We start from the raw sequence: 11,087 nt of genomic DNA, 5'->3' as shown, positions 1-11,087 counted from the left end.
CGTGACTCATTTCAACATGTAACAGACGTTTCACTGTCCAGATCTCAGGGATAGTTGATGTACACCAATGTATAACATCTCCAGTATGTACTCATACCTCGACTCTTTTACGCTTGCTAACTATCCTGGGTTGAAATGACTTCTCTAGTGCAATGTATATATAAGAGCATCAGATAAAAGAATTTCTTTCTTTTTTTTAGTAATATACTAACAAAACATTCCTATGCAAGGTTCTCTGGTAATCCACTCAATAATATTAACTTGCTGACATTTTGAAGGCAATGACTCTTGTGAATACTGTAAGAGAAAAATTTCATGTCCTCATTGCAGAAATTAAAGCAAGAGAATCCTGCGACTGGCTGAGAGCTGCCGGTTTTCCCCAGTATGCTCAACTGTTTGAAGGTATGACCTCAAAGACTTCTCAAGCAGCTGATGCTGAATTCAAGTAGACTTGTTTGCACAAATAATCATTCAGTACCTGCCACTTTTGATAGAAGCACTTCCAAATTCTTTATTGTCTTCACGTAAAACTAGAAAAATAGCAACCTGACGTGTGTTCTTGCAGAAGAGACATCAAAATTACGTTAGCATTTACAGTAGAATTCTGTAAAGAAAAAATCTTTCTGGATTATTGTTAGACTGTAACAAGTTAAATTTCTGCTTTTGTGATATTTTTAACTTTCTTATAGTTTTCTCAGTATCCTTTCCTGAGAGTGTTGGGGTTTTTTTGCCTCCCTGATTGCCACCAAAACTCATCTTGTGCTCTCCAGCCTGTGGTCATGAGCAAGAGTGTTTTCTTTTGAAAAGAATGAAGGAAAAATAATCTTTTAGTCATAAATTTTTAGAACAGCTACTCAGAAGCAACAAGCCACAGTCAAACAATGCAATTTCATCATGTTTTCATGGTGATAAAGCCACAAAAAGTGCTTATTAATTGCAGGGGATATAAGGATTTGTTGAGAATAATATATAGTATAATTTTCAGACAACATAAATGCTCATGCCTTAAAACTGTTCTTCTTTAAAAGTAAAACAATAAAATATGTTTATTCTTACAAACATCTAGTGTAACAAAAGCTAAGCTATTTTTAAGAGAGATTTTTATCAAAGAACTACAGTTCGTACAAGTTACTAATAATAACTTGTGCATGCTCTCGTTCCCATCTCCCCAGTTCACTGAAAAAAATTGGAAGTCAAGCAATAGAGCCAACTTTGAAAGAAGTATACAATGAAACATGTTGTCTCACGGAAGTGCTTCCTGTTTGACTGCAGCAGATTTAAATATATATGCTGACAATCTTAAGTTTTTCTGTAAACGTACATTATTTTCCTTGTGGATAAAGAATCCTCTGTATTACCTTGCTGGTTATGCAGTGTCCTGAGTTGACTAGGTAAATTAAGTTTAAAAAGTAATCCAAGACAATTGTCGTGGGTCTCACCGGTTCCCTCATCTACAAGGTTAAATCTCAGAAACTGAACCAGTGAATTCTTCAGCTAGTGTATTGATTAGCTTCAAGAACAGCGTGATTTCTAAGGCTCACTGCAACTCAAAAAGCGTGTTTCATAGTTCGTTGAACCTTACTGTAAGCAAAAGCTCATGTAAAATTCTCCTAATTTTGTACTATACTTGAGACAGAAGGTGCAGAGAACCTAGGCAAAGCAAAACGTTAATTTTGTGTTTCTTGACAATTGGCCTGTGTCACTGCAAGCTCCTGGACGTGCAGCAATTGCTTTTCTACCTGTAACTAAGCATTGATTATTGCCTGTCATTTATTCACGTATTTACTCTAAGCTTAGCTATAGAAATAGATTTAGATTTATTTCAGCCATGATAAATAAGGTGTAGAATTCAAAGTCTTTGCAACTATAACTTACATTTCAGAGTCAACTTTTTTGTTCACAGATATGCAGTTTCCTATTGATATAAAAACTGTGAGGAAAGATCATGAATTTTTAGATGGAGATGCGATTGAATGACTATTCAGGTAAACATTAATTATGATTCATCTTTAATACCTCCAGGCTACATAGTTTTTTGTCATTCATCTTTTCACACCTCATTTTTTGCCAGATATTAATCAAGTCACCAGTGCTGTGATTGAAGGAAACTACTTAAGCACCTACTTTAATGCCACTGAAGTTCATTGTTTTAAGAATTTAAAGGTAAATTAAGCAACTATCTGCGTGTCTTCTTCAGCCAAAGTCTCAGTGACATTATGCTAAACATAAAATCTGTCTTTTCTGTAATGTGAAATATCTGCAGGCTGAGAAAAAAAATAACAATTTCCCTGCAAGCATGTGGTAACATTAGAGTTTGCTCTTCAGAATTGCCTATTACGGAGTGCAGGGATTTGCTCTGACTAGTAAGCTTCCTCAGAACTGTTCCACAAGATAAAGAGCAAAAATTATCTGCACAAGAGACACGTTCTCTGCTTTGTCTTCCTGAGTTTTTTTGCAGTGACAAGCAAAGGAATTGGTTTAAAATTATTATTGTGACAGAGCTCTTCGTAAATGCAAATGAAATTGCATTATCACTGCAAAGTCAAATGCTCGTTGAACTTCCTCCATGTAAAAGTGTCAAGGTACTGTAGAGGCATTCTTATTTATTACTCAGAGCAACTTTTGAAGGCTTCTCATTATGAGACTGTTTAGCAGGTGAAGTGACCTCCAGACTGCCCATGCCACACCACCTGGCCCATCCATGCGACACAATAAAAATTGCTAGCTCCTGAGGGACTGGAAAGTGACTCTTCTGGCAAAGTTGTTTGGCCCGTTTCTGTGCTGTTATGTCACCTTAATTCATATTCTGCTTCTAAGAGGAGCACCAGCAGGAGCTGTTTCTTTGTACATATCTCTAATGCACAGCAGATATTAGAAAACTTTGGATATATTTTCTTGATATGACTGCTGTCCTGAGGCTTCCTTGAAGGCTGCCAGTGTGCCTCCCTGTTGATGCCACATATTTATTTGGAAATTAAGTGCCTGACTAGTTTATGGCCTTTTTGATTCTACAAGTGTTAATTAAAATGATAGGTAGTACAGTCCATCCAAGAAAAAAGGTTAATGACTTTACTAATTAAAAAAAATTAAGAATCCCACTCAGAGTTTCTTTCATTTTCAAAATCTTTAATAAATATGCATTCTTTCGTAGAATCTCATAATATGATTTTTAATTAACTGATTAATTATTGTCCCTTTCTCTAATTTTAAGATGGCAAAACTGGAAGTTTTAACATCATGTTGTTAGTTGACACTGTTTTTTGGAAAAATGTGTGGAGAACCTCTAACAGAATGTCAGTCTTTAATGCCAGTGATGAAGAGTTCATGGTAGTAGTTTACAAGTGCTTTGATGCATATTTGTTTCCAAAAAATAGATTAAGTTTAAAACTTTTGTCTTTTTTTCTTACACCTTGGACGGTTGATCACATTGAACAAGTGTGCATCCATGAAAGTGGAAATAAGCAGTCAGAGGAAACGGGTATGTTTGTAAAACATAATTTTCTCATTCAATGTGTGTTTAGCTATTGAATCAAAAGCGTGTTTTTAAAACATGTGTGAAGGATTAGCAATTTCTTAACTTTTCTTTCTAGTATCTTCCATCCTGCAAAGTCTTTCATTTACATTTTCCTCTGTAAGACATAGTGATGGAGGTTGAAATTACTTATTGCTCATTTTTTAACTTTGTTAGGGAGGTTAGGTGTAGCTTTTGAAACAGTTTTTAAAAATAAATTGATACATATTACTGTCCAATAGCTGTACCAAGGGACCAGCTCACCATGTCTTTTACTGCTTTCCTGAGTAGTTTCACATCTCTTTTAAGGCCTGAAAAAGAAAATTCACTCTTACTGACTAAACGAAGGATAAATTAAAATGGACAATTCAAATAGTGTCAGCTAGTGTCAAATGTCCAGATCATAGAAGCTGGCTAGGTTTTAGCTGTCCTGTCTTTGTCCTCTCTTTCAAAAGGGTACTGTACTTAAAAAAGAGCTACAGCCACATCTTGGCTGGTTAACACTGGGACTGTAAAGCCTTAGGTACCATGGATTAACTGCAGGACTGGCAAGAAAATAATGATATCTACTGGAACAATGCCTAGGTTTTTTTGGAAAGGTATACTGTGCTGCCAGGGAAGAAAGCAATGACACACTAGGGCAAGAGAGGATCTGTGGAGAAGATAGGTCATTCCCATCTCTCTAACAGTTTGCTGGAGAGGCGCTCTCTTGGAATGGGGAAAATACAGCAAAAAAAGCACGTGGGGCAAATTGCCGGTGAGGCTGAGGTCTCCAAAAGGGTGTGCCAGACACTGATGCTGTCGCAGTCTTGTCGCCAAAATCTTCTTTAACTGAAAATTGATGCGTTTTTGGCGCAGAAACATGGAGGAGTGATTTGTTTGGCATTAGGAATGGCCATGTAAACCAGATACTGTTATCTTTCAATACTTTTGTGCTTGCTGCAAAACAGAATTTTTCATCCTCCGAACAAATTTGTCATCTTTTCCCATGGTAAACTTGCTAAATTTGTCAGCATGCTTGGTAGTAATTTGTTATCATATTTCTCAAATAACAGAACAGAGTTCAGGGTAGACCTTCAGCAACTGAATGGTTACATTTCCAAATGTTGGTTTTGCTGGTCTTGGAAGTAGGCAGAAAATTTAAGTCTCCTCTTTTGTTATGCTTTTTTGTAATTTAAAGTTTGCTAAACTTTGTCCTTAACTGTACTTTTCTTTTTCCCCCTTCTAAGAGTGATGACTCTGAAGATGATGAACTTTGTGCAATAAGTAACGAATGGGCTTATGAGAGGTGCAGTCCGAAATGGTCTCGTATCGACAGCCTCGAATGTTTCCCAGGAGAGGAAGTTGCTAGTGCATCAGTTCCAGGCAGTCCAACAAATAAGAGCATCAGCAACGAGGATACTATCTTTCTGGATCATGGAGAGAAACGTGATATGTCCTCAATTCACAGTACTAGCAGTTGTGACAGTGATATTGGTAGCTTCCCAAAACCCTTCGAAGATGTGGAAACCAGCATGAGTTCCTCAAGATGTTCTTCAAAGGAGGCTTCACTAGACTCTACTTTTAGTTGTTCTCCCCCTTGCAGTGAATTTTTAAATATCACCATTGAGGAGAAGCTTTGGATAAGTTACCGTATAAAAAGAGGAAGAGCCTTCTAAAGAAAATTGAGAAGTTGCACTTAAGGAGCTGTAACTTAAAGAGTGGTCAGTCAAAGGCCAAACCCATAATAAGTGAACCTGTTCTTCTGGAAGGACTTAATGAAGAAAAGATGAAGATGCTGAACTGTGTAAATATTTTTGACCACTCTGGCGTCCAAACAAAGCACAAGAAGATAGTGTGAACTTGGAAAACCTTTCCATCCAGCCTGAGAGCCAGTCAGCTGCCCAGCTAGCCCGGACACAAAAGCTGCCTTTGTTCAAACTCTCGGCTTTAATGGACAGATACTCGCCTTCCAGTAGGTAGTGCTGGAACTGGTAAGTTGTCTAATGCTGAAACAACCTGTGTTGAAAAGAGAGGATTTGATGTAAGCAGGTGAATTTCCTTGTCTGCCTAGATTATATACATTCAAGATGAGGAATTTCATCTTGTTAATTCTCTGTCATTTTTTGGTTATCTCAATGTCTCCAGGATTTCCTCTGCCATAGGCTGCACTTTTACTCCTCACTGGTGGTCATGTTGTTAGTGGTTTTAAAGCACAATATCATTTTCTCTTTAAATTTGGAGATTTGCAGAGCTTTGTCAGAGGTCTTTCACAGAGATTGCAGGACCTGAGGTGAGAGCTGGCTGGGCTGAAATCCATCTCTTCAGCATCAGGTTCCAGTTTGAACTAAAACAATGACAAAATCAGTCACTCAGATGACTTAGAAATATCAGTTAGTATTTTGTGATAGGGATCTGGTACTTGAATTTAGAAAGAAGTGAAAAAAGCCTGCAATGTCCTAAAGGTATGTAAGATATTTCACATGAAGAAGCTTTATTAAAGCTTTCAGTCTTGAAATGAGGAATTCATGAATTGCCCCTAAGTGTACAGGTATGTGGCAGAATTTGGGGCTGTGGCATGTATAACTAAATCCTTTCCATTCACATAACTACGGTAGCAGGCGGAACTGTACTGGAGAGCTAATAAGTTGGATGCACTGGTTTTTGTTTTCAGGACTATACCAAAGCTGATTAAAAAAATAAGAGCCTCTGACTACAAGGACAAAATTGTGTTTTGAGTTCCTTTGCTTCCGAATGTTCAGCGAACAAGCTACCCACTGCCCAGTGGCATACTGCAAGCACTGGACTATTTAAGAAGCCTCTTTCTTGACCAGGTATGAACTTGAGGCATAGTGGATTAGCTATGTTCCAGAACTGGATCTGCTCCAGGGAACCAGTCTCTGCTTCCAGCTTTTGTGGGCTGTTTTCTTGTCTCCCAAGGCTCTGAATAGGCAGAAAGGTGTAGGTCTGAGCAGGCAGACCTACATAGTTTCCTCCTGGAAATGCCTTTAGTCCTGTATTGTATTTTCATGCCTTGGCTCACTGAAATCATCTGCAGTCAGTTCTCTTGCTGCAGGAAATCAAGCTCTCTTCTTCTTGTGAGGTAGCATGTCTCTGCTCCCTTGGGAAGTACATCTGCCACACAATGTTGCGATTCCCTCTGTTCTGTGATTGCTGGTAGTGCCAGAACTAATGTGATAATCTGGTTCCAGATGAAATGCAGCACTAAGCAGAGATTAAATGTATCAGAGCACTACTTGTAATGTCTTTTTCAAATACATATTTATCCACTAAGTGGATATATGTGCACGGCAGTGAAAGTGTGTGGCATATGCACAGGTGCAGAAATGGGAGACTCCGTGACATGAGACACATTAGTTGAAGAAAGTGCTTTTTTTTTCTATGCTTTGCAATTGTACAGATGGGTAATATTACGTTGAAGTGCAACGAGTGCATCCTGTGAAGTTACAGTTTGGTGGCACATACCGAAGTGGCAGCAGTCAGTTTATGTGGAAGGCAATGATGTGTTTCATTTTGAGGTCAGGATATCTATTCAGTTAATATAAATACAATCAATGAATGTAAACACTGTCTCAGTGGCACACAGTGAAACATTAAGAAGCAGCTTTTTTGAGGTCGAGTTCATGGGAGACTTCTAAATCTAGGCTTTGTCTGTAACTGGATTGTCATACATATTAAAAACAAAATCATAATTTCCCTCAGAATGGCATCTGCCTTTTGCCAACCTGTAGAGTATTACATTTCTCAGATGCTAAACCTGAACGCTGTGGTTCTCACAGTCTGAGTTTGTTTGCTCCAGCATGGCCCTCTGTGTACATTTGCTTTTGGATGAACTCACATTGGTGCACTAGAAACTTGTGGTTGTAATGTGTGAACATAGCCTGCTCAAGCGAATTGACAGATGTCAATAGTAACGATTTTAAAAGTAAAAAAAGTAATGTTGCATTTAATCAAAAGCAAGCAACCAAGCATGAAAACTGGTATGTCTTTCACAGCTGGTTCTCTGGGCATCAGTCATAGTTTGCCTGGGAAGAATAGCTGTGCTGCTTCTAATGATATAAAAATATTTTGGTGTTAGATCCCACTACCATGGGATCTATCAAAAGGAAAGTGAAGGATTAATTGTTTATCAGAGTTTTGATTCCTGATGAGTCGTCTCTTTGTTCTTAATATTTTCTTTTACTTGTAGGTTGGCCTGTTTGAAAATCTGGTGTTAAATCCAGGATTCTGTCTTTAAGAGAAATGAATGAAATCAACCAAAACAACGTATGTTATGAAGGACAGTCAGCATTTGATGTGGCCAATACAGTGAAGCAGTATTTCCGAGACCTTCCTGAGCCCATATTTACTAGCAGGCTCTGTGAATCTTTCCTCCACATCTACCAATGTAGGTCACAAAAGCAAAAAGTTTTCCAGTTCCTTGAATATAGTAATATCCAACAGTGGCCAGACTAGGACTAGTGCCATGTTCCCTTGTAGTCAGAGGAGACAAGTCAGGCAGGATGTTTCTGAAAAGGTGAGTTCATTGTGGCTCTAGACTTACGACCTTCACATCTGCACCCTACGGACCAAATGTTTTCTAGCATTTCTGTGTTTTTCTGTTCTTTGAAGGATGAGTGTAATAACATACATTTTAGCAGCTCTCCTAAACTGTGTTTTTAAACAGTCACTTCCTTATGCAAAAATTAAGAAAGAATCAATTTCCCTTTTTCATTGTATGAAGTAGCTCCTTGTGCAAGATGTCAGGTTGTATTGATGAAATTTCCTTATTAAGGTGCCCAAGCACAGTTGCTCTAAAACAGCATCTTTGCCTGGAAACGCAAGCAACTTTCTCCCTGTGTTCCCACTGTTACTGTCCCTGAGGCTCAGCCTTAAAAAGAGGAAAACGTGAAGCTGAACCCTAGCACTGAATATACTTTTAAACAGTTTCCTTCTCCAGTACTTTGCCCTCAAGGAATTCACTTTCAAAAAAGCAGCTGGGCTGGGGAAGGAACTTGCTGTAGGGACTTCTGATGATGTTGATGCAGGCAAGTTTCTTCTTTGGAGAAAAGTTTTTGGAAGCCCAAGTATGGGATTTCTGAGTAGATGGGTTTTCAGCCAGTTTTTACAGCTTTATGTGACTTACTGACATGAGCTGCTGCTGTCCTGGGTATGGTACAGGGTCATGGAAGTTTGGATGGGTTTTATTTTTTTAACCTGTCAGGCTTTTCGAATTTTGCCTGAAAATAGTTTGTTTATTTGTTTGAAGGAAGTCTTCTTTTTGCAACCACAAATCCTTTTTGTAAGGATGTCCACAATTCCTATAATGTGGAATAATTTTCCACTTACTGTAGCCTGGCCTGTCTACCTCCTGTCCCTTGTTCTGGGACAGAAACAGCAAATGACTGAAATCTACTCACCCATTCTGTGCCACATGTGACTTCATCAAGTAACCACATTAAATTACTATCATCTTTTGGAGATAAGAAATGTGCTGCTTTCACTACAAAGCATCTTTTGTGTATTCTGTGTATGTGCTTCTACTTGAAGGGAAAGAGAAGTGATCTTTGTGGTGTGAACTGGAGAAATCCTCATGACAGGAGGATGAGTGGCAGGATGAACCATACCTGTTCTCTTGCAGGAGCTCTTTGGGCACACAGGCTCTCTGGATTTCAGAGTGAATTAAAATCTGTTGGCAAAACATTGTTCACTCAACTGAGCTATCTGAGAGCATCTGTTCTCTTCATTCCTGAAGCTGAAAAAGAAAGACAGTAGAGTAGCTCTCTGCTCCCAAGTATCATTCCAGAGTAATATTTTACAGGGAGACAAGACCTTATTTGGATTGTAACCAGAGCCAGCCCAGGTTGAGTTCATCAGCAAGATGAATGACAAGTCAAGCACCAGCATCATGGGGTGTGAATGTGCATCCTGATAGGCAATAGGAGAAAGCTGTACTCCTGTGATGTGACTTCATGTTTGTTGTGAGCTAGAGTGACAGAAAAATGGATGAACCTACAGTTTCAATGCCCTGCTTGAAACTCTGTCGATGGATGCATCCTCTGCAGGTGATATGTCATTTTCATCATTTTTTTCTGTTTTCAGACGTGCCGAAGGATCAGCAGTTTCAGGCTGTCCAGGCTGCTATTATCCTTTTCCCAAAGGAAAACCAAGAAGCTTTGAAAATTCTCCTGTTCTTTCTACGAGATGTGGTTGCTTTTGTTGAGGAAAACCAGATGACCACAACCAACATTGCTGTCTGTCTTGCACCTTCTTTGTTTCACCTCAACACCCTGAGACATGATAGTTCTTCCTCCTCCATGAGGTATTAGCATCCTAATGCTGGCATTGCAGCTGTTCATAGTGGGTTTTGCCAGAACAATTTCTGTAGCTGGCCTAGGATCAATATGTGCTTTTAAGGGGGTGTGTGTCTTGGAATTTGTCTCCAATACAGTTGTTCAGGTCCAGCAGGAGCTGACCACAGTGCATGCGGAGATCCAGCAGTTCACTGTCCAATGTAGAGAACAATGGTAAGGCCCCATTGTCATGCTCCTGACTATCCTGCGTGTGAGCTAGCCTGCCACCCTCAGCAACTGCTCTGCTCTTTCAGTTCCCCGCAGGTCCAGCTGCCCAGGAACCCAGCACGGGGCCCACTGTTTCCAGTAAGGTGGTGCTGGCCATTGAAAATGTAGCTTCTCAACTGGCAACCTAAGCCCAAGGTCCTGCAGATACCTTGCAGATCGTAGCAGTTGCTGGCACTTGTTCTGCTGGGTGATGAGGGGATCATTCTTGCCAAACCAAGCCACAGGGATTCTGTAAATTTAGCTTAATAAGTGAAAGTATCTGGGTTGCATAACATCCCATTTGTATGTGCAGGGAAGAAGGTGCCCTTTGGCCAGAGTAGACAAATAATCTCTGAGAGCTTTCATGCCTTATCTGGTCTCCTGAGGCAAGGCTGTTAGCTTTACCCCATGCTCCTGTGCATGGACAGGCACATGTCAGGGTAGAAAAGGAGAGCTGACTGATAGAAACATTATGCACCCATTGGAGTAGCGAGTTCCATCACCTCGTGTGGAGATCTAAAGATGAAGACTAGTTCCAAAGCAGAAGCTGTCAGATGTGCTACTGGCATCTTTCAGGATAATAACACAGGCTGTGGATGGCGCAGGGAGGGGACAGGCAACACTACAGACTTTTTTTTTGAATGCACAAAATATCTGGAAGTGCCTAGGGCTGCCCAGCTCGCTGTGGGCTGAGCCAGCACATGGCCAGGGAGCCGTGTGCTCATCACAAGGGCAGCGGGGGATGCAATAGAGCTGTAGAGGCAGCAGGTCCTTCTGGGATTGTGGTTGTGTTTGAGCACCTGGGAATCATACTTTGAGACTTGTACCTCTTTGATTTACATAAATGTTATGCTGAAATATTAGGACCAAAAATAGAAATGGAGTTTTCTCTTTGTTGTCACCGTTTAGAAGCCAGGGTGCTTTGAAGCTTTAGCTTTTTTGTGACTGGGCATAAATGCTGTTAGTGCAGCATTTCGACTTCAAAGGGCAAACGCTGACAGGTCTGACTTTGAGGAGCAGAGCTGAGGACTCTTATC

At 39.9% G+C, this 11,087-nt stretch overlaps 1 pseudogene; it reads left to right on the top strand.

The window, feature by feature from the left end:
• The first annotated feature begins 281 nt into the window (after nt 1-281).
• The window catches only part of LOC104521005 (stAR-related lipid transfer protein 13-like), a 14,410-nt pseudogene continuing 3,604 nt past the window's right edge, over nt 282-11,087 (top strand).

The sequence above is a fragment of the Antrostomus carolinensis genome, unplaced genomic scaffold, assembly GCF_000700745.2.
Source record: "Antrostomus carolinensis isolate BGI_N321 unplaced genomic scaffold, ASM70074v2 scaffold39332, whole genome shotgun sequence".
In the NCBI taxonomy this organism is placed as follows: domain Eukaryota; kingdom Metazoa; phylum Chordata; class Aves; order Caprimulgiformes; family Caprimulgidae; genus Antrostomus; species Antrostomus carolinensis.
The sequence above is the reverse complement of the archived record's forward strand: the minus strand, read 5'-3'. Positions and strand labels throughout refer to the sequence as shown.